At 41.0% G+C, this 23,226-nt stretch overlaps 1 pseudogene; it reads left to right on the top strand.

Moving 5' to 3' along the window:
• Positions 1-666: 666 nt before the first annotated feature.
• LOC123768880 (protein MTO1 homolog, mitochondrial-like) lies at positions 667-22,752 on the top strand (annotated as a pseudogene).
• The last annotated feature ends 474 nt before the right edge of the window (positions 22,753-23,226 follow it).

Raw genomic sequence — 23,226 nt, 5'->3', positions numbered from 1 at the left:
TGCTTTCAGTTTGTAAATTGTATGTGTGTTCAAGGGGGGTATTTAATTTAGTAGCAAGCTGAGCATGGCGGATGTGTGTATTAAGGTTTTTGATGGGATACTGTATAATAATTTTGTTGGGGATAGGAAACCTGTGTATATATACTTTAGGCTTGCATTGAAGTCTTCCTAAAGTCGTAATACTGACCCTCTCTACGATGCAATCCCACAACAATTGCCTAACCCCCAGGCACGTATTTACATTAGGTGAAAGGAAATGTTCCCAATCATTTCTGTCCCTTCCGAAAATCGAACATGGGATCGTCGATTGTGAGTGAAGAGTAAAGTCAACTGTGTTATGAGACCCTTGTAGGCATCATGATATGAAAAGATGTAATCTGCCGGGGTGGCAGTAAGTGCTTTACTTTTTCATCTTTACATACCTTCTGCAACCCAAGCTGTAACTGTGCATGTGACCTGGCTGTGCAAGATTTGGTTAAATGGGACCAGAAATTTCCTTGTCTTGAGAACATCAGAGTCCTACTTAGAAAGGTGCTCTTCATATAGTTAACTCAAAACCTTATTTGTTTTGTACTTCTCATATTTCAAAATTATTAAATGTATTTCTGTGTTTTGTATATTACTGTATACAGTATGATAGTACATATTCCAATTTTCCAGGTATCTGATGATGTTTCGGTGGTGGCGAGTAGCAGATAGGGTGAGGAATGTGCATCAGTACCGCAGGTTGGCTACGAGGGAGGTGTTTGATGTGGTGGTGATGGTGGGTGACGGTCATGCTGGTACTGAGGCCTGTGCAGCAGCGGCCAGGATGGGGGCCTCAACACTGCTTGTTACACACAAGAAGTCCACTATAGGTTATTATATTTGTGATTTGGAAGTACTTATGTGTACACATTTATGAATACATATACAGTATACTGTATTTACTTATCAAATACTTGCTCATACTGGGTAGCATCCACAATGGTTTTCATGTCTTTTACCTCCACATTACTGATTATTGTTCTTTTATAAATATGTAGTGTTTTCCCAAAAAATTTCCTTTGTCTTTTTCTGTTTTTTCTACTGTTTCTTTTCCCCTGATAAAAATTAATTACAGTACTTAAATTTTGAAATTTTAGCATGCTGCATAATGTTGAATAACTTTTCTTAACATTTGAACAGGAGAAATGTCATGCAATCCTTCTTTTGGAGGCATTGGTAAAGAACACCTAATGAGAGAGGTAGATGCGTTGGATGGCCTTTGTGGTCGGATCTGTGATATATCAGGCATAAACTATAAGGTAAGGAGTAACTATAGTTTCTTGCTAACTTATTTGTCTTTTAAGTCATAGGTTTCAGTAGTATTCATCAAGGTGGTTTTAACTTTGTACAGCATTACAAATTTATAAAACCAGTGTACATGTTTGCCTGTTCGGAAGCACATGCCCTTCCAGTAGGTTAACCCATTCTAATCTGTTAATTAAAATAAGTTTGCTCTGCCGTGTGACTACCACATGGCAGTAACACCTCCAACTCAGGCTCAACAGTTCATTTCCTCCTCACATTTCTCCTGACTATACTGTACAGTACTTTGTAATGGTTAGTGGAGATTAATTATTCAGTTAAGTGACTTTTACCCAGTTTAGTGTTTGTGTGGTTCACCTGACAACTAGTAGCTTAGTAACTTTGTAATTCACAGGCTAGTGCCTTAAGAATCTGTTGAGTGTCATGGATTTCCTGACCAGTATCTGTGTAGTAGTTTGGAATGTGGCCAACTGTGGACAGTTTTCTGGCTAGAGACTCGATCACTTGGTTTCACTGCCCATCAATTTCCTGTAGTTGCCCTTCACAACCACTCTTCACCAAGACCACACCTTGGTGAAGCTAACCTTAATATGTTGATCCAGGTAATAAATTATGGTGTTAAGAATGCCTTTCTATAATGACTGTGATTTAATGACCCCATATTATGCTGATACGGGTGTGCTTAATGCATCCTTAACATTAAACAAGGTATATATGAGAGTAAAGAGTTACCTTTGTTTAGAAAGGTAAAGAAATTAGTGAGAAAGTGTATATATATGTATTAAAAAGAACAATTTAATTCATCAATTCATTATACAGTATCACTTAAGTAAAATTTTGTACTGTATGGTACTTTATTCAACTGACTAGATTTTTTTTTTGTACAGTACTGTATTTTGATTTTGAAAAAGATTGCTAACAATTTCTTGCAGTATCACTATACAATTGGTTTTCAGATGTTGAACCGTAGCAAGGGTCCTGCTGTTTGGGGTCCACGAGCACAAATAGACCGAGTGCTTTACAAGACAAATCTTCAGAGTGAACTATTTCAAGCAACTAACCTCACTATAATAGAATCATCAGTGGAAGATCTGATGTTAAAAGAACCAAGATGGTACCCTAAAGGATCAGTTAAGATTTGATTGATATATTTTTCGATATAGACAGACCAACTCAAATGTGGATTTGAGTAAAATCTGTTTATCATCTTTTCAAGTGCAGCCATAGAATGAACTTTATTTCACTTATTTCTTTCATTTTATGATATCATGGAAGAAATAATCTTACTGTTGGGGACAGGAAGCCAGTACCTAAACTTATAAAGGTTACCCCTAGTTGGGTGCTGACATTTCCCAGGATGCAACCCACTGCAGTTACCTAACTCCCAAGTACCTATTTACTGCTAGGTGAACAGAAGCATCAGGTGAAAGGAAAAGGCATATCTCCTGTGCTAGAGGACGATAGTTTGGCAACATGCTGGGCTTGTAGTGGATTGTTTCCATTTATTTATGCTTGGTATAAAGTGTTTAAGGATGTGACAGCTCCATTGATAACCATTTTTTAATGCAAATAAACCTGTATTCCCTAATATAAATAGGGTGGGAAGGTAGGTCAGTGACCCATTTTCAATGATTCCCATCCACAAAAGGCAAAAACAGCTTCAGATCTTGGAATTGATAGGTATGGGTGAAAAGGCATCTCCCGTTTTCTGCTCTACATTGTAGCTTGTAACTTCAAGCTATGTGTTATATGTGTCACATTGCATTTTTAGCAAAATGAACTGGATTAATATCTTTCAAATTTGTTCAATATTTTAAAGGTCTCAATATCACCTCTATTGTGTATGGTTTCTAATGATGTTAGTTCTGTGGCCCTCAATCTCTGCTGTTATGAAAGTTGACTTAGTTCTGGAATGCAGATGAAGAGTCACAATAACGTGGCTGAAAAATGTTGACCAAACCACACTAGAAACTGAAGAGACGACTTGGTTCTGGAATGATTAGTGTTGCTCTTCATTAAAATTTTCCTGAAACAGTTGTGTGTTTTTGAAGGTAAGGTCTCCATGCTTGATACAGTAGTTCAGAGGAGGGGTTCACCAGAAATTTGTATAGCTGCATAACAAATTTCTTTTTCTTAAAGTCAAAGGTTCATTTGTTTATGCCTAAGGTTTGGTTGTCATTTTTAGGCCTTCTCCGACTTGTTGAGCAACGTCCAGTGACTAGTGGATTATAATTCCTAGGTGAATGAGGCGCTTGGAATACAAATTGACCTAAATCTTTAACCAGCATCCTTCAATTTATACATGGGCTTCGCTCCTCTTAATTAAAATTGTGCAAATAATACCCAGTACTCTTATGTGTATGGTATAAATATAACATTGAGTTTAACGAAATCTGTTTTTCTGGAGGCTCTCTAGAATTTAGGCACTGGTACTTATTGGTCATAAGTGCCAGGCACTTATGACCAATTCTTCATACCATGAGCATGTACCAGAATCTTGCCTGCTCGCAGAGGCAGGGGAACATATTGGGAATCAGGGATCCACTAACACAGGGAAATCACACCATACACATTAACTCCTGTACAGTACTCTTTGTCACCCCTGAAACAGGTCTCGGCCTCAACAGCCAAGTCCAAAAGTACTAGCAAGAACAGACAGGATAAAACTTGAAAATGAGTCCACCAAGCAAGAGGAATACAGAATACCAAAATTCTGTGACGGTATCTTTGGTAATGGATGTGACAGTAGGGTTAGGGTGTGAAATAGTAGCTTGTTTTTTATGCCAAAAGAGTTCTGGTTAGGTTTCTTAGTTTTGAGCAGATCTCTGATCCAAATGCTCCCTCTTCACTTCATAGAGAGATCCAAATCCTGGATCTGGCTCTCAGTAGGTCAAAGTGGGCGCTATTGATGGCCTACCAGAAAAGACGATTTCATTACATTAAACACAAAGTTTTTAATGCACGTGTTTTAGCATAGCACTGTTTAATGTGCAATATATCGCCCAGTGTTTCTTATTATACATTTAGATAATGCTTAGAGCTGATATTTTGAATTGCGTATTTTGACAAAAATAAAATTTATGTACTATCATAAAAAAGGCATATTTGTCTTGTATATAGGTCAACTAGCTGAGTGTTGTGGAGTGTTACTAGCTAATGGCAAAGAGATCGTGTGTCGCAGTGTTGTCATCACCACGGGGACCTTCTTGAGAGGAGTTGTCAATATTGGGTTAGATGTGAAACCTGCTGGCAGGCTTGGAGATGCACCAGCCATTGGGCTTGCCAACACCTTAGAAAGGCTTCAGTTGAGGCTTGGAAGACTTAAAACAGGTATTGTGGAAAGTGCTTAGTAAGCCACAGTGCGTACTAGCAACTATCTTTTTATTCATCTGGTATGGGCTCTGTATTTCATTACACAATATATTTGTTAGATTTTCTTTCATTGCTAATTTGTATGATAAAATCAATGACTATCAAGTAGTTTAATTTGGTCATTCTGGCACAATAGGGGTCTTCATATTTGCTAACCTGCTTTTTAGATACCATTGATTGTATTAGTTTTATTACTGATCTAGATTTTGTTGGAAAAGTGTATTAGGCATGGAGTTTCCCAGTTATGTATTGTACATAATAGTCAACTCTTGTATATACAGAGATATTGACATTTAATTTTATACATGAATATGAAAGGTCTTGAAATCCTCTTATTAAGGGGTTTATTTTTTCCAACTCAAGGAACACCACCAAGAATAGCCAAAAACACCATTGACTACTCACAGTGTGAACCTCAAGCCCCTGACAACCCACCAGTCCCATTTTCATTCTTGAATCAACAGGTCTGGATTAAGGTTAGTACTTGAACAGTTTCCTGCTTTTCAGGAGATTCGTTTTCTACCTCCAGAAGTTTCCCCTGAATAGATAGGAGGACTGTAGAATTCTAGTGAAGTTTTTCTATAACAGACCATTTTCACACCTTTATGTGATAAAAGATTCCGTAGCAAGACGAAAGGTAATGATTCATTACTGAAAGACGAGTGTTTAATATAGGAGCTTTGAAGTTAAGTACAGTACTGTACAGTACAGTGAAAATCTGTGTCACATGCCCCATCCAATCACCCCCCTCTCCTTTCCTCTACATGCTGATCTTGTAAGAAATACTATATTTTCCAGCATTTAAGAAGTTCCTCTGCTTAGGATACACATCTATTTTACAAGGATGTTATGAGGTGAAATACTTTTAAAATGTACTGTACAATGAAACATACAAAAGTGTTTAATAGTGCAGTTTCCCAGGTACTTTCACATAAACTAAGACATTGAGCTTAAACTTAATGATGTGACAATGCACCCTGCCCATCAGAAAATATGGTAAATATTTGTACTTACCTTTGAAGAGATATGTTTGACTTGTCACCCATGAATGGGCAAAAACAGGTCCAGGTGCAGTACTCTACTTATTTTTATGCAAATAAATAAGACAAAGACAAACTGAACATGTTGTATCAACTAGCAGCATGTTACACAAGCAGCATATTTCCCAAGCTGTTTAACCATAGTTATACTGCCTGGGAAACATGATTGGGTAACATGGCACTACAGTATGTATAGCACACACAGCACACTTTGTGACATTCACATATGATCTAAATAGAAATAATATACAAAACAAAATGCTACTCACCCATTCCCACATGTGAGTTGTTTGATACAATAGCTGAATTACAATTACCCTTCTTAGCTAGTTTCTTACTCCAACCCTTCCTACCAGGAATATTTTGGGTTCTTGTGAGATGAACCATTCAGACTCGTCTGATATTGCCTTCAACACACCAATCCTGCTGGGACCACTGTTTTTATAATTTGGATAAGTGTGCGCTGGTCGTCATTTCCTGGGAGGGTTCCCCCGTGTTAAAACAATGAATTTACGAAGCCTTAGGAAATCACACTTGGCTTCTGAAACCCACTTTAGCATCCTGGGAGCCAAGAGCAGAGTCTGGCTCTTGCTATGAGGCAAGAAAAGTCTGGGAATCAGATATGAACCCAAAACTGTACAAAAACACCAAAAAGCAAAAATTCCATAAAAGGCAAAGACTCATTGCTGCAGAAAGACCATCCCTCCTGTGATGCACCTAACTTTCCCTATATGGAAGCCCAGGCCACCAGTGTCCCAGCCAACCATTCACCACATTCACTTGCCCAGTGTTACCACAGACACAGTTCTCCTCTGGGCCAGCTTGTAGCTTTATGCCACCAAGTAACTGGTGAAAGTGGGCATCCCTTGAAAATTTAGTTCCCCGTGGGACCATTCCTTTATCATTTTGTTATGTTTCTTGGTTCGTGACACCCACCCTGCATTTGTCCCGTGTTTACATTTCGCTTCAACTGTAAGTCAGGATTGGCTTTCCTGACGCCCTACATGCATCTTCCTTGCCTCACCAGAGTTAGCTTCTTTGAAGGTTTCCTCCTCATAAGTCATTTATCTTCTGGGTTTTGGTTTGCTTCACTTGGAGGACTATTGATGGGAAGTGATAGTAGTTAGGTACGTGCTTGTGTGCTATAGTGTCTGACTACTGATGTTCATTTAAGACCAATGCTTTAGCCACGTGTTCACTTGGGTCAATATTTGTTCAGCCGAGATACACTTTCTGTAGCCCCCTGGCTAAATCAGGTGGCATGGCTATTCTGCTGTTTTCTGACTGGGGATGTGGCATATCTTGTTTTGGGAATCTATGCCTCATTTGCACTTTATAGTTGGATTTTCTTGGTTTTGGGTTGATGTGATTCTTAAGCTCCTCTTGCTTCATAGAGAAAGCCAAATCTTGGCTTCTCAGTAGGCTGTAGTTAAGCCATGTATGAAATACATTTTCTTTCAGTCAAAGGAGCAGTTAATGTGTTACCGCACATTCACTACCCCAGAGGTGGAGAAGATTATTAGGGATACGTTACATCTAAATCGCCATGTTCAGGAAGAGATTAATGGGCCACGTTATTGTCCATCCATCGAATCAAAAGTTTTAAGGTGAGAATAATTCTGTCTATCTTTAATAGGCACTAGGAGTGATATTAAACTATAAATTAGTGAGATTTGGCTGAATGTTGAGGAAATGGGGAAGTACAGGATTTTGCATATTTAAGGTGGACTTGTTGAGTGTTGATAAATACATCTGACCTTATAATCAAAACACTATCCATCTTAATGGCTTTGGAAGAGGGTACCATTTAATCATCAGTATCTGTACTGACTACCCACTCTACCTTCTTGTATTACTATACAGTACAGGTAAATAAATAGTAGACTAAATCAAAAGCAGAATGATTGGAACGGCACAGGATGCATACTGATGAAATGAGTTTCTTCACATTGTTTTGGAAAGGGAGTGAAGAAGGAATATTGTGCAGTGAACAATGTGAATATTAAAATATTAAGATGTATTTACAGCACAAAGAAGTGTAGGTAACAAATTGTAATACAGTATAGAGGTATTTCAGTTGTTCATAAAAATTCTAAAGAATATAAATGTTTATAATGGATGTGAAAGTTGTATGCTTTATGCAAATGAAAGAAGTAGAAGGGAGATGATATTCAGTATACAGTTAATTCTCAATTATAAATGATCATAATCCATACAGATTGAATCTATGTGGCTATAAGTTGAGACTACATATAAAATGTATAGTCTTTGAATCTATACAGTTTTACATAATAATGCAATTTGTTTTTGACAAGTTATGTAAGTCATCAGAGGCAATTCCTCCAGCCCGTCCTCCTATGGTTTCCCAACGTCAAGAAAACGGTCACTTTAAAGTGTGTTCTCCTAACCTACCACAAGACCCAAAGAACGGGACAGTACATCACTTTCGCCAGCTACTTCCATTTTCAAGTACAACAATTTTAGGCCTTGTGTAACGCATACGAGCGAAATGTGACATTCTTTGTAAGACGACAGGTTGATTCCTCAGCAGTTTAAAAACCATCTAATAAAATTGAAAAATGCGATGAACTGAACTACGGTAGATGAACTATGTTGCCTACACCTGAATGCTTGGGGGTTTATACATAAAACTTGGACTGGCTTCAGTAGAGGCTTCCTGACTTCCTGTGATTTCGGTAGAAATCCGATTGTATAACTTTTATCAAGTCTGGGTGGTCCAGTGGTGAGCGTTAGCAGCTGGGAGTCTCTTGGTCATGGGTTCAAGTCACCTCAGAGCAGCTCCAGTTGATTTTCTCATTGATATACTGTATATCACGTAAGTTTTCTCTTGTGATTATTATTATTATTATTGTTATTATTACTGGTATTATAACTGAACTTTGAGGTTGTCATGGAAATTATGCCTGTACACACTGTCCCAAGCTCAGACTCCTGAAATTCCATATTCACCATACTGTACATTGCAAAAAATCACTATCACAGGTGTTACCTATCGTTCGTTACGGCTCGTGACCCTACAGCAGCCAAGCTTTAATTACGTCTAGGGATACGAGAAAACTGCTGTTCTCAAGAGCGGGTCACCAGTATAACCCCTTGATAAGTAATGAGCACATAAATACACATCTTCCTTTAGGACTGAAGAATAGATACAAAATATTATATAGATATATATTCAAGACAGTATAATATAAAAACACAGATGGTCAAGTTAACTTATACAACAAACCAGAGGTATTGTCCTTCTCCTAATATAATAAAATAAAATATGGCACAACAAGAAATAAACAGACTTATCTCCCACATGTTACTCCGTTGAGTCCCGTTCAGCTACTGAACTCACGCTCTGTCGCCACCCACATTCTCACCTCCCGTCTGCCTCATCCCAGGATGAGGGATGGAAACTAAGGACTTTTTAATATTTAAAACTAATTGAACAACCACTTGTTCTCAAAACACACAAGAATGCAAATTACAGATAATAGTTACTTACAAAATATATAAGTATAATGCCACCTGTTTAATTACAGTAAATAAATACTTATATAAACTTATTAAAAGTGACATCTGGAACTCCCAACTGAACAGGTCCAGCTTTCCCGAATCAAACTGGTACTAGACGTGTGCAAAGCAACCGCGCTCCTGTCTCCACTGACGCTGCCACACCACACGATAATTTACCAAAACACAATGTGTGTACATATACAGGCAATGATATAATAAAATAAAACAAGTTATTTTAAATTTATATACGTATTCTGCTAGGAGTACGTAACAACAGGCTCTACACATCATATGGAGACGGAGCCTTGATACCAGTGTCATCCCTGTTACTCAAAAAGCAGAGATCTACCACACCACAAAGTTGGTAGCAAAGAAGAAATAAATTTCTTAATCTTATAGCACTAAAATCACGCATCACAAAAACTTAAAAAAAAGTGCTAGGAAATAAGGTCATAAAGCACATCGAGTCACAACGTCTACATAAACCTAGTTACAGGTTGCGCCTGCTGCTCAGAATTGTTAGACCACAATGTTATGGTCTTTAGAACCCATGGAAGACAAGCATAACACAGATGTATTATACATGGATTTTGTGAAAGCTTTTGACAAATTTGATCATAGTGTAATTGCATACAAAATGCACATGTATGGAATAACTAGCTGATTAGGCAGATGGATCTTAGATTTTCTAATGATCATAGATCTAGATCTAATGATCTAGAGCATCCACCATGAGAAGGTATTGTGCTTGCTCCAGTATTTCTCATTCATGTATCTGAAAAAGACAAGAAAGCAAACTATAGTATTATATCAACCTTTACAGATGATTTTTATGAGTAGACACTACAGAAGAGATAGCAAATGTCCCATACAGATATAAACCAGGAAATATAATGTTCAATGTAGACAAGTTCCAGCTCTTAGGTTAAGGTTAATATGAAGAAATAAAAAACTGAATCTTCAAAAATTATGCAATAAAACTACACTGTAGAAAGAAAATGCAACGTATAAAGACTGCAAGAAAGTTGATGGCCTGGTTAACAAAATCCTTTCAAACAAGCAACAGTCTGTTGGACCAAGCTATCACAAGTCAAGCCTAGTCCAAGACTTTGGGAGTAGAGGAACTCTCAGAACCCACTCCAGGTATGATTCCTCCATGTAGTGCTATTGTGGGTGGAATATTGTTACACACTTTGTATATCTCTGGTGTCTCTGGTGTATACCTTTAGTGAGCGTTGGACTGTTTGAGGTTCAGTTGTTTTTAATTAAGGGCTGTGGAGTCGGTACATAAAACTTTTGACTTGAACTCCTCAATTTACGATACCTCCAACTCCTCGCTGTATGTATCAATACAGCATGTGAAATAAATAATAACTATAATTATTTATTTCCTATATTGCTTGATAGAATGCAGCATACAAGTTATTTCATCACTGGCAGCATGAATCATCAAGCTACTCTTTAAAACCCTAACTTATTCAAGTTTGAGTCTAAAGGTTACAGCAAGACCATAGTGGCTCTTTTTATTATTATTTATCGATGAAATTACGAACATTCAGTAACCTTAAATTTTAAACAAAAGGGAAAACTTAAAATAGTAAAACATTGAGGTTCTTAAGTAAGATACGATATGAAAGAATGAAACTATAAAAGAAAAGGAACATCTTTCTACCAGTTCCCTTCATTTTTCAAGATGAAAATAAAAAAATTTGTTATAAAAGTTATAAAATAATAAATTATTGAAAAACTTATAACTACAAAATATTTAAATGAATTTTGCATCTAGCTCTATAATAGGGTTTAAAATAAAAATAAAATCCCAAATTTACTAACAAGTTGTTCTTAAAAACAGAATTTCTTCTGCCAGGTTATCTCTGATTTAAATTTATTTGAAATTTGAGTCAGAGCCTGTACATTTTCACTGACTAACTCCAGAAACCCAAGAAATTCTTCCGACTCCAAATCCACAACCCTGGTTTTTATGTCTAATGTATAAGGTTTAGCTTATCTGTAGTTGGTTCTGGGAGTTTTCTATACCCAAACTGCTTGGGGACAGGCCTAGTATTAATTCGTTTTTGCTAATATTTTGAAAGCCAATGACTATTTAATCTTGTATATTTTTGTCATTGTCAGATTTTCAGGTCGTAACCATCAGGTGTGGCTTGAGCCGGAAGGTCTAGATAGTAGTCCTGGTGTATCCGCAAGGTTTGTCGTGTACAATGCCCCCGGAGCACCAGCACACTTTGCTCCATTTGATACCAGGACTCCAACACTGTGAAATGGTCACTCCAGGTATGAGAGTAAAAAGGTTTTTCTGAGGGGATCCCCGTCGGCTCCCTGGAGCTGTCGAACTGATATTAGCTATATTAGTCTGGGGCTTCAGTCATATGGAGTTCTGTGCCTACCGGGAACCACGAGCCAGAACCTGATTCCCTCAGAGAGGCGAAGGGAGCAATGGCCTATAAAAACTCCACTCTTTGAGAGTACTGTATAGTATATTCATGTCTGCCAGCGACCGGGGTTAGGTACCCAGAAAGGTAGGTGCCTCAAAACAGACCCTAACTGGTAGAAAAGTGCAACCCAAGACCAAATAGAGCCCTAGAATTCCCCCCTGAAAAACAAGGTAACAAGCAAATCATCATCAACCCAACGAGCCGCTTGTTCACGCTGCTCGCTGGTTCTTTTAGGACTGTTCCTTCTGCCTTCTCGCAATCGCTGGGTTCGTCCACCAGGGGCCTTGTGTCAGTTGCTGCGTCTCCGGCTTCCTATTCAGGTTTTTCGGGGTTCAGTGCCTTGGCGCCTTCCAGAACCCTTGCTTGATGTGTTCACGGACGCCTCGTCTCTTGGGTGGGGTTTTGTGACCAGTGTTCACCAGGCCAGCTTGGGGCGCTGGGCTCCATTGGGCTTATAGCACGGTGTGGGAGTTTGCAGCGGTGTGTGGCTTTCGTTGCGGCATATTTGGCTCGCTCGAAGCTCTACGATCTGGCTCTATTCAAATTGCGCCCCGGTGGTTCATTGCTTGAACAGCGGGGGGCATCTCTTTGGTCCTTGACTCTTTGGGGCTGGTCGCTTCGAGTGGTTCTTCCGCGTGTGAGTTCTCGGCGTTTTGCTCTCCGTGTGGTTCACATCCAAGGCGTGTCCAATGTCCTGGCGGATGGCCTGTCTCTGTTAATTTCCATATCCACAGAATGGACCTTTGACGCCAACTGACGTTTTTCTTGGGTGGAAGGGGGCGGGGGAGTTCTTGGGCTCTGTTTGGTCTTGGGTTGCATATTTCTACCAGTTGGGGTCTGTTCTGGGGCGCCTACCTTTCTGGGTGCCTAATCCCGGTCAATGACAGACATGAATATACCCTCAAAAAGTGGAGTTTTCATAGGCCATTGCTACCTTCGTCTCTCTGAGGAAACTAGGCTCTGGCTCGTGGTTCCCGGTAGGCATAGAACTCCATATGACTGAAGCCCCAGACTAATATAGCTAATATCAGTTCGATAGTTCCAGGTAGCCTCTGGGGCTCACCCAGAAAAGGACATTTCATTACATTCTACTTCCCCCCCCCCTCTTTTTTTGCTAATGATTGTGGGTCAATAATGCCCACAAATGAACAAATCCAGAAGGGCCGTGACGAGGATTCGAACCTGCGTCCAGGAGCATCCCAGACACTGCCTTAATATCCTGGACGCAGGTTCGAATCCTCGTCACAGCCCTTGTGGATTTGATCATTTGATGCATCACGTTAGTGTAATCTGTGTGTGTAATGCCCACAATAATTTGTATTTTGATAACTCTTTCATTGCTCCAATCACTTGGCAGAACAATTGGCCCACATGCTCCAATCATCTGGAGATAATTTATGGTGCCTCAGTTTATTTAAAAGCCTCACCCTTTCTAGGAGACATTATTTGACACTAGAGACCTCTGTCAGTCATTTGCAATACAAGGCTGTATTTAGAAAAAATCTGGAGTCAATTAGTTTCCTTCCAGGGCCTTAGCAGAAAGATGCAGACAATGGTGCATCTCCATCCAGTGCCTGGTTCACCAGAAAATAGCATTTCGTTACATTCAGTACTGTACTTGATTTTTCAAGATTTTGGCACCTAACTTAATTTAGGTGAAACCCCACTTTGTAAACATTGCTTTATAATGTAACTCACTTAGACCTACGCACAACAGAATCACACTTGTCCCAAGTGTCCATATTTTCCTCATAAAGTTTAACGTCACTGACAATTTATACACCTTCATTTTAATATTAATATTTCCAAGTTTTCCTAATATAGAGCTTTGAAAGTTACAGGCAAACTATCCATAAAGTGTGGCTATACTATGGTGCAATTCAAACAGGTCTGTATATAATCCCTGATTGTACATAAATCATTTTTAAAAGAATTGGAAACATCCAAGTATTTCCCTATAAATACTCAGTGATTTGACATTGGAATATTGTATTTTAACCCAGTACGTCAATTTTTTTTATTGCTAATTTACCTTTCATAATACAGGCTATGGTGTAGAATATGATTACGTTGACCCACGGGAGCTGACTCCCCAACTTGAGACCAAACGTGTTTCTGGACTCTTCTTGGCTGAACAAATCAATGGAACAACTGATTATGAGGAAGCTGCTGCTCTAGGAATTGTGGCTGGAATAAATGCTGCGGCGAAGGTATTATGTATGGTCAGCAAGTAGTTTGTGTCCATATTTTGTGTGCATCTTCACTAATGGTTTCAGCTGTAGGGCAGGATATTGTGTGTAATGCTGCCAACAATTGGGCAGGATATTGTGTATAATGCTGCCAACAATTGGGCAGGATATTGTGTATAATGCTGCCAACAGTTGGGCAGGATATTGTCTATAATGCTCCCAACAGCAGGGCAGGATATTTTGTATTATGCTCTCAATGCTTGTGTGGGGATATTGACCATAATGCTCACAACAATTAGGCTGAACATTATATATAGTATTCACAACAATAGGGCAGAATACTACATATAAAGTGCTTAGAAATAGGGCATAATATTGTATATAATGATCATAACAGTTTGCATAACATTGCTTATGATGCTCCTAATTGTTGGCTAGAATGTATAGTAAGGGGGGTGGGGGAGGGGTATGATCAAATCATACATAAGACAGTTCCAGAAAGCTTATTTTCTGATTATCAATACTATATATATCATTAGGATGTATTGTATTAGATTAGTTTAGGCTGTGTTAGGCTCAGTTGGATGAGGTTAGATTAAGTTAGGTTGGGTAGGTAATAAAATATGTTTGTCTTGTGTACAATGTGATTTGTATCCTGAAACAGTATAATGCTCCATTGCTAATGCAAAATGTTAATTAAGGATTTGCCTGTCACATTCTATGGCAATGCAATATTGATCTATTTATATCTAATATACCAGTATCTTATTGTGTGCACACAATGCAAAAGCATAAACTTGACTTCAATAAGCTATAGAATGCAGATTATATCATAAAATTGAACCACTATTCCCCTTTGCCAGGCTTTAAATAAGGAGTGTCTTACCGTGGACTGAACTGAGGCTTACATTGGTGTCTTGATTGACGACCTCACCACCCAGGGAACATCGGAGCCGTACCGCATGGTTACCTCTCGTGCAGAGTTTAGATTTTATCTTAGGCCAGACAATGCTGATCTTCGACTTACAGAAAAAGGTTTGTGATACTCTACAGTGCATGTAGTACACTAATCATTGTAAATCTGATTCTTGTACATTTATAACATTTGATTTGCTTTCTAGGTGTGCAATCGTAACTGTTTATTATAAACATTAATTACATTTACAGGTACTTTGTTTAGCAAAAGTAATACAGTGAAAGAAACTAAAGATAATGAAGGTTAGGCACATTTCTGAGGGCAAATTGTAGCATGCTGGTATGCCAGCATGGAGTACCAGCATGGTACATTAGTATGCTATGCTATGCTATGTTACATTAGTATGTAACAGTTTATGTATTTATTTGTTTATATACAAGAAGGTACATTAGGTTTATGAAAGTACATAGCATTGATGTTTTTACATTCTTGTAAAGCCACTAGCACGCATAGTGTTACATACATGTTATCAAGACATGTTGTATTATTCAGCTGCAAAGCACTGAAAACACCAGATGGTTTAGTGTAGGAACCTGCAATCGTATTGAATTATATATTTTAACAGTACTCGGCCTACTATGCAAGTCTCGATTTGCCTTTTAAGCCAAGTTTTCGTGAATCTATATATTTTTCAAATTTTTTCTTATGAAATGATAAAGCTATCCATTTTATTATGTATGAGATAATATTTTTTGAGTTAAAATTAAAATAGATATATGACCAAACCGAACCAACTCTACCAAATCTATCTTAACCTAACCTAAACTAACATAACTAAGGTAATAGTTTATGTTCTTAATATAATATAATAATAATAATTCAAATAAACCAATTGGAAATGCTTGTGGAAAATAAAGAAAATCACTCAGCCTATTAGGCAAATCGGGCCTTGCTTAGTAGGCCAAGAAGTGCGTTCTGGCTACTAAGTACGACATATATATATATATATATGTCGTACCTAGTAGCCAGAACGCACTTATCAGCCTACGGTGCAAGGCCCGACTTGCCTAATAAGCCAAGTTTTCATGAATTAATGTTTTTTCGACTACCTAACCTACCTAACCTAACCTATAAAGATAGGTTAGGTTATGTTAGGTAGGGTTGGTTAGGTTCGGTCATATATCTACGTTAATTTTAACTCCAATAAAAAAAATTGACCTCATACATAATGAAATGGGTAGCTTTATCATTTCATAAGAAAAAAATTAGAGACAATATATTAATTCAGTAAAACTTGGCTTATTAGGCAAATCGGGCCTTGCATAGTAGGCTGATAAGTGCGTTCTGGCTACTAGGTACGATATATATATATATATATATATATATATATATATATATATATATATAAATATGTTGTACCTAATAAGCAGAATGGACTTCTTGGCCTACTATACAAGGCCCAATTTGCTTAATTAATAAGCTACATTTTCCTGAAGTTATATATTTTTCTAATTTTTTTCTACTGAAATGATAAAACTTTCCATTATTATGTAATATTATGTAATTGAAAGCTTGGGGTTTCCCCTTCCCCCTCCTCCTTGTGACGTCATGCTCATTTGCTCGTTTTTTGTTAGACGCGTTCTGTCCAACAGTTCGGCTTTCGGTATGTTACGGCCCTCTCGGGACGCAACGGGGTTCTTACTCTGATGTCGTTAGAGGAAGATATATATATCCGACCCCAAGCCAGTAGAGGCTTTCAAGGGATGCGATCCGTGACGCAAGTAACTTAAAGGGAGTATGGAAAGGAAGTTAAGAACTTAATATTATAATTAACACCATCACCATTTAAATATATAAAATAAAAGAGTACACAAGGGGGAGGGGTATTAACACTTTACAAGGGGATCGTGCACAATCTAGTCTTCTGCTGAAGACTCTTGATTAAGAAGCTAGGTGCTGAGTCCGCGGTGCTTTCTTCGTGGCCTCAAGACGTGTCCTCTGAGAACGCCGAGCCTACCCTGGCCACAGGTCAGCCAAAACACAGGTCCACTGGGGGCACCGTCGTGGAGGCCGTCAACCACACGTCCAGCAGGTCTGCTGGCAGGTACTGAGCCACCAAGGCTGGTACGGCCACTCCACGAACGATAAAAGGGGTACGCCCTAGACAGGAGTCTCGTGTGATATCACCAATCACCCTCCTGTCCTCAATACCCCAGTGGATTATCGTCTCCAACCGTCGGTCCCGGGTAAATCCTTTCACTGCCACTCCACTGGCAGGCTTAACACACCACAGTGTTCTTCCGGGGGGACGACGTCACAACAGCTGCAACAAACTTCACAGTATGGAGACTGGCTGCCTCGGGTAGACTGACTCCACCTTCAACACAGTGGTCCCAGGTCGGCTCTGTAAGCAGACACGTCATCAATAACAGGGACACTAAAACACCACACTTACAGGCTCAGACACAAACACCTGACGTATCCAGTCCATAGATGGCGCTGTCGTCGGAGCACCACCTCACCAGAGGTCAGGAGCGGCGGTGTTGAGCGCTGAACCAGACTGGAAACTGGTCCTCGAGGCCAGTACACGCTGTCCTCACTAGGTGTCGTCGTTCGTTTGGCGGGGGTTTCGGGAGCTGACCCACAGATGGCGTGTTTGTCACTGCTCCAGGCTCGGACGCTGGATCCGGGTTCGTAACACCTCCCCACCAAAAAGAATTTGGTTTGGGGTTCTATCAAAAGAAACACAAACCAAATTAGTACGGCGACACAACTCCAAATGGACTTACTTATACTATGAACTGGAGTGATGAGGTTGTCTTGTCCACAGAACTTTTCTACTAGCCATTTCCGGCACAACGGGAACTTGCAGATAGAAGGCAATGATCTGCCTGACGTAATCTTCCACGTCTTCCACGTCTCCACTGTGATGTCAAGCAGGGGCATCATCTCACCTCTCTCAAGTACGGATTGGTTTCGACACGATCTGGGGTGACTCGACACTTCCCTATGTCGTGGCACCGATGATGGCTGACCACAGACGGCATTTCTGGTGCCGGTCCGATGGTCCTTCAGGGAGACAGGAACCTGGAATACAGGGGTCTGATAATTCAGAGTGATAGCGACAATGGGCAAGATAGTACTTGCTATACACTCCTCTTCTAGGCTCACACCTAGTTCCAACAGGGCTGCTTGCTCACCGAAGATGGCATTCGCTCTGCCACCGTCAGGTCGACCAACGTTCCGTATAACGCTGCATTGAGGCTCAGCTATCACGCGGGGGGTGTCAACCTGTCGGAAACAGTCACTCATATTATCATTTGTCGTACCTCCTGTATCAACCATCACCTTCCAGGTCCCTCCTTCAACTGCGACACCTGCAGTACAAATCTCCAATCCCTGGGACCTCTTCACGATGTTCATGGGAGCCATCATTCGTCGGGTCGTCCACTGATCCTTACCGAGACCACACACGAGAATAAAACAGAATATCGCTAGGAAACATTTGGTTACCTTAGGGACAAGTTTCCTGAGTCTGTCATGTCCATAGCCGGCAACATCCACTAGCCTGGCTTGGACCGAAGAGGGCACTAGACCTTTTGAACACACCTCACATACCTCTGACGTCTGGGGAATCTCTGGCTGGTTCAATACACGCTGTAACTTGCCATACCGCAAGCACACTTCTGCCTTCGCTCCAGACTCGTTGGTATCCGTGGGTGCCTGCACACGAGGCCTCTCTTCTAGCTCAGGTACCTCTGCCTTCTTAACCTCATGTTCCTTGTCGAGAGAATCAGGAGACACTGCTAGATCGTTCTCAATCTGTAGGCGAGAGGACAAATTAAACATAGTTACATCCGGGTCTGTCTTTACCTGGACATTACCACGGCCCGTCGTTACCTCAGACCTTGATGTTCTGGCTGACTCGTCCGCTATCTTGGGATGATTGGTGCTCCAATCGGTCACCAGGTCGTTGGCTAGTACCACGTCAATCCCAGCCACAGGGAGGGTATCGACTACTGCCAACTCACATGTGCCGCTGAAATCAGGCGAGTCAAGATGTACTGGCACTAAGGGGGCGATGTACTGCGTCCTAGGAAACCCAACCAGGACAACCTTTTGTCGCCCATCCACACTTACTCCCTCGGGTAACGAGCTCTTCACGATCAGGGACTGGGCTGCTCCACTATCTCTGAGCACTACAATTGATCTACCAGTATGATCACTCGTTACATACCCGGTTGAAGTGTGAGGGGCCAACAAACTTGGTCCTTCCCGCGTCGTCGTAGACTGGTTTCCTACTGGTGATGTAACACAGCTCATCAACATCACCTCCCTTCGTGCGCTGCCACCTCTTCTGCCTCGGCACCTAGCAGCTATGTGCCCTTTCTGCCCACAAGTCCAGCACACCATATTCCTCCTTGGACTACGGTGTTTCGGACTACTAGGACTTGTTCTTCGGGGGCTACTTGGGGGCGTCTTCTTAGCGCTTCGTGGGACGGGTCTTTCTTCTTCTTCGTCGTGAGGTCTGTCAAACCGGCGCTGGTAATTCCTTGGGACGTACTTAGCAGACGGCCTATGAGTCAGGATATACTCTTCAGCCATGGTGGCTGCTGCACTCAAGGTCTCTACCTGCTGTTCCTCTAAGTACGTCTTGAGGTCTCCAGACAAACAATCCTTGAAGTCCTCGAGCAGAATCAGCTGTTCGAGGTCTTCCCTGGTCTCCACCTTCCGAGAGGCACACCATTCCTGGAAAAGTCGCTCCTTGATCGTGGCGAATTCGGTAAAAGTGTGCTCTGAGGTCTTCTTCAGGTTTCTGAACTTTTGCCTATAAGCCTCAGGTACCAATTGGTACGCCATGAGCACAACCTTCTTCACCTTGTCATAATCGCTGGAGTCGTCAAGGGATAACGTAGAGTAGGCGATTTGGGCCTTCCCAGTCAAGACTGACTGTATCATGATGGCCCAATTCTCCCTTGGCCACTCCAAAGAGGCAGCGACTTTCTCGAAGGCTGCAAAGAACTTTGACACTTCCTTCTCATGGAATTTGGGGACCATTTTGATGTTGCGTACCGGATCGAAGCTACTGGTGTCCGTTGTTTGCCTCCGACCACCGCCTAATCGCAGAACTTCTAGTTCATGTTGTCTCTCTCTTTCCTCCCTTTCTCGCTCTCGTTCTTCTCTCTCTCGTTCTCGTTCTTCTCTCTCTCGTCTCTCTTCTCTTTCTCGTTCTTCTCTCTCTCGTTTCTCTTCTCTTTCTCGTTCTTCTCTCTCTCGTCTCTCTTCTCTTTCTCGTTCTTCTTTTCTTTCTTCTCTTTCTAATTCTAAACGCCTCATCGCCAATTCCTTTTCTTTTAAGTCTCGTTCCATCTCTAATTTCTTCCATTCTATTTCACGATTTATTTCTAGGGCACGCATCTTGACTGTTAGGAAGCTGATATTAAGCTCACCTGCATCACTGTCAACGTCACTGCCCTTATCTTCCTTTTCCGTGGAAGCTATGTCTGCACTTTCCTTTGTACTAGGAGTCTCGCCTTCCTGTTTCTCTTCTGCCTTCAGGTGCCGGTGTACCTTGGACAAGATCTCCACACGGGAATCACTGGCACGGATCTTTATCTCCAGGTAGGCGCTCACTAGTACAAGCTCTGGTTTACTCAGATATTTTAATCTGGCAAGACAATCTTCTCTGTTCAGAAAAGCCTGAACCTCGTCCAGATCATTGATGGTAGCTTTGTCTGCCATTGTCACAGATGGAACACTTAGCACTTAACACACTGAGCACTGTTCTACGCCAATATTGCACCAAACACTGCACTTGCCAATATTGCACGTAATCACTCCGGGCACCGCACTACCCAATATTGCACTGAGTCCAAGCGAACACTTCGCTCTACAATATTGCACTAAATCACTGAGCACCGCACTAGTCAATATTGCACTTAATCGCTTAATCACAGTGAGCACCGCACTGCACAATATCGCACTTAGTCACTCTGAGCACCGCACAGGACGTATAACGTCACAATCGTCACACAGGGGGAATTATATACAGGGATTACGCCACTTCACCACCCCTGTCAAACATACTTAACAAGGGGACGGATCCCGCTGGGGATGCCAATTATGTTACGGCCCTCTCGGGACGCAACGGGGTTCTTACTCTGATGTCGTTAGAGGAAGATATATATATCCGACCCCAAGCCAGTAGAGGCTTTCAAGGGATGCGATCCGTGACGCAAGTAACTTAAAGGGAGTATGGAAAGGAATTTAAGAACTTAATATTATAATTAACACCATCACCATTTAAATATATAAAAGAAAAGAGTACACAAGGGGGAGGGGTATTAACACTTTACAAGGGGATCGTGCACAATCTAGTCTTCTGCTGAAGACTCTTGATTAAGAAGCTAGGTGCTGAGTCCGCGGCGCTTTCTTCGTGGCCTCAAGACGTGTCCTCTGAGAACGCCGAGCCTACCCTGGCCACAGGTCAGCCAAAACACAGGTCCACTGGGGGCACCGTCGTGGAGGCCGTCAACCACACGTCCAGCAGGTCTGCTGGCAGGTACTGAGCCACCAAGGCTGGTACGGCCACTCCACGAACGATAAAAGGGGTACGCCCTAGACAGGAGTCTCGTGTGATATCACCAATCACCCTCCTGTCCTCAATACCCCAGTGGATTATCGTCTCCAACCGTCGGTCCCGGGTAAATCCTTTCACTGCCACTCCACTGGCAGGCTTAACACACCACAGTGTTCTTCCGGGGGGACGACGTCACAACAGCTGCAACAAACTTCACAGTATGGAGACTGGCTGCCTCGGGTAGACTGACTCCACCTTCAACACAGTGGTCCCAGGTCGGCTCTGTAAGCAGACACGTCATCAATAACAGGGACACTAAAACACCACACTTACAGGCTCAGACACAAACACCTGACGTATCCAGTCCATAGATGGCGCTGTCGTCGGAGTACCACCTCACCAGAGGTCAGGAGCGGCGGTGTTGAGCGCTGAACCAGACTGGAAACTGGTCCTCGAGGCCAGTACACGCTGTCCTCACTAGGTGTCGTCGTTCGTTTGGCGGGGGTTTCGGGAGCTGACCCACAGATGGCGTGTTTGTCACTGCTCCAGGCTCGGACGCTGGATCCGGGTTCGTAACACGGTAGTAAATTTTTAACCAGATAGGGTTTGTTTTGGGGTGCCTACCTTTCTGGGTGCCTGACCCGGTCGATGGCAGATAGAATGCTTCCAACCACACAGGGGGTTTCTATAGGCCATTGCTCCTCATGCCTCTCTGAGGGGGCCAAGTTCTGGCTCGTGGTCCCCGGTAGGCCTAGTACTGTACTTCATTCACTTGACTGATGCCAGGGTCTAATACATTCATATCAGCCCAGAAAGCTCCGGGGAGCCTCTGGGTCTCACCCAGAAAATGGTGTTTCATTACATTCAATGCTGGTTTTTTGTTATAATAATTTTTAAGAACAGTACTGTAAAATATTGATATGGTCCTAACAATGTCTACAGTACTGTATATTCAGTATTTCCTTGGTGAAGAAAATTACTGTAAAATTTAACTTTTGAAACAATAAAGAGGGTCATTAGCAGAAGTTATAGTGTATTGAATGTGCAGAATCATATCAGCTCTTTAAAAGTAATTTATTCTTGTTCGAAGTAGAGCAAGTTTAGTAAAGAATGCCTGGGCTAGTCTGAAGTTATATGTGAGAACTCTGTACAATACAGTTTCTGTTTCCTTTAAGGTTATTGCATTGGATGTGTGTCTCAAGAGAGATATGATCAGTTATTGCAGACAAGACACCAGCTTTCAGATGCACTTCAGCTTCTTCGGGAAGATGTCCGAAGCTTTAAAACATGGACAAAACTTCTAGGTAGACAAGAAACAAAATCAACCACTTACATAAGATTTGTTCTTTATGCAGTAAATCCATTCTTGAATTTTATGGGTTTGGTTTAGTGGGTTTGATAATGCAGAATTAAGAATACTAGAATAACTGAAATTGCAGAAGGCCTATTGTCCCATATGATATGGGACAATTGTCCTCTTATAAATGGATATATCTGCCCAAACTTGCTCATATATATGTTAAACCTTTGCCTGCAACACTCCAGCAATCCCACATCTGTTATGTTATCTAGTAATTTGCTCTGTAAATCAACTATCCTATTTCTAAACCAATATTTACCTTGGGTTTCATCTATCTAAACTTATCCATTTTATATCCATTGTTGTGTGTGTATTTTTATAACCTTGTTTATATCCCCTTTGTTATACTGTTTTATACATTAAATTAATATACTTCAGTCGTGTCATCCCATACTCTCTGTCTTTCTACAGAATGTAAATAAAGTTTCTTATGTCTTCATAAGTATGGTTTCTACTTGCTAAGATTAACTGTCATGCTTCTCTGTATGCATTCTGCTGAATGTC

The sequence above is a fragment of the Procambarus clarkii genome, chromosome 70, assembly GCF_040958095.1.
Source record: "Procambarus clarkii isolate CNS0578487 chromosome 70, FALCON_Pclarkii_2.0, whole genome shotgun sequence".
Classification (NCBI taxonomy): domain Eukaryota; kingdom Metazoa; phylum Arthropoda; class Malacostraca; order Decapoda; family Cambaridae; genus Procambarus; species Procambarus clarkii.
The sequence above is the reverse complement of the archived record's forward strand: the minus strand, read 5'-3'. Positions and strand labels throughout refer to the sequence as shown.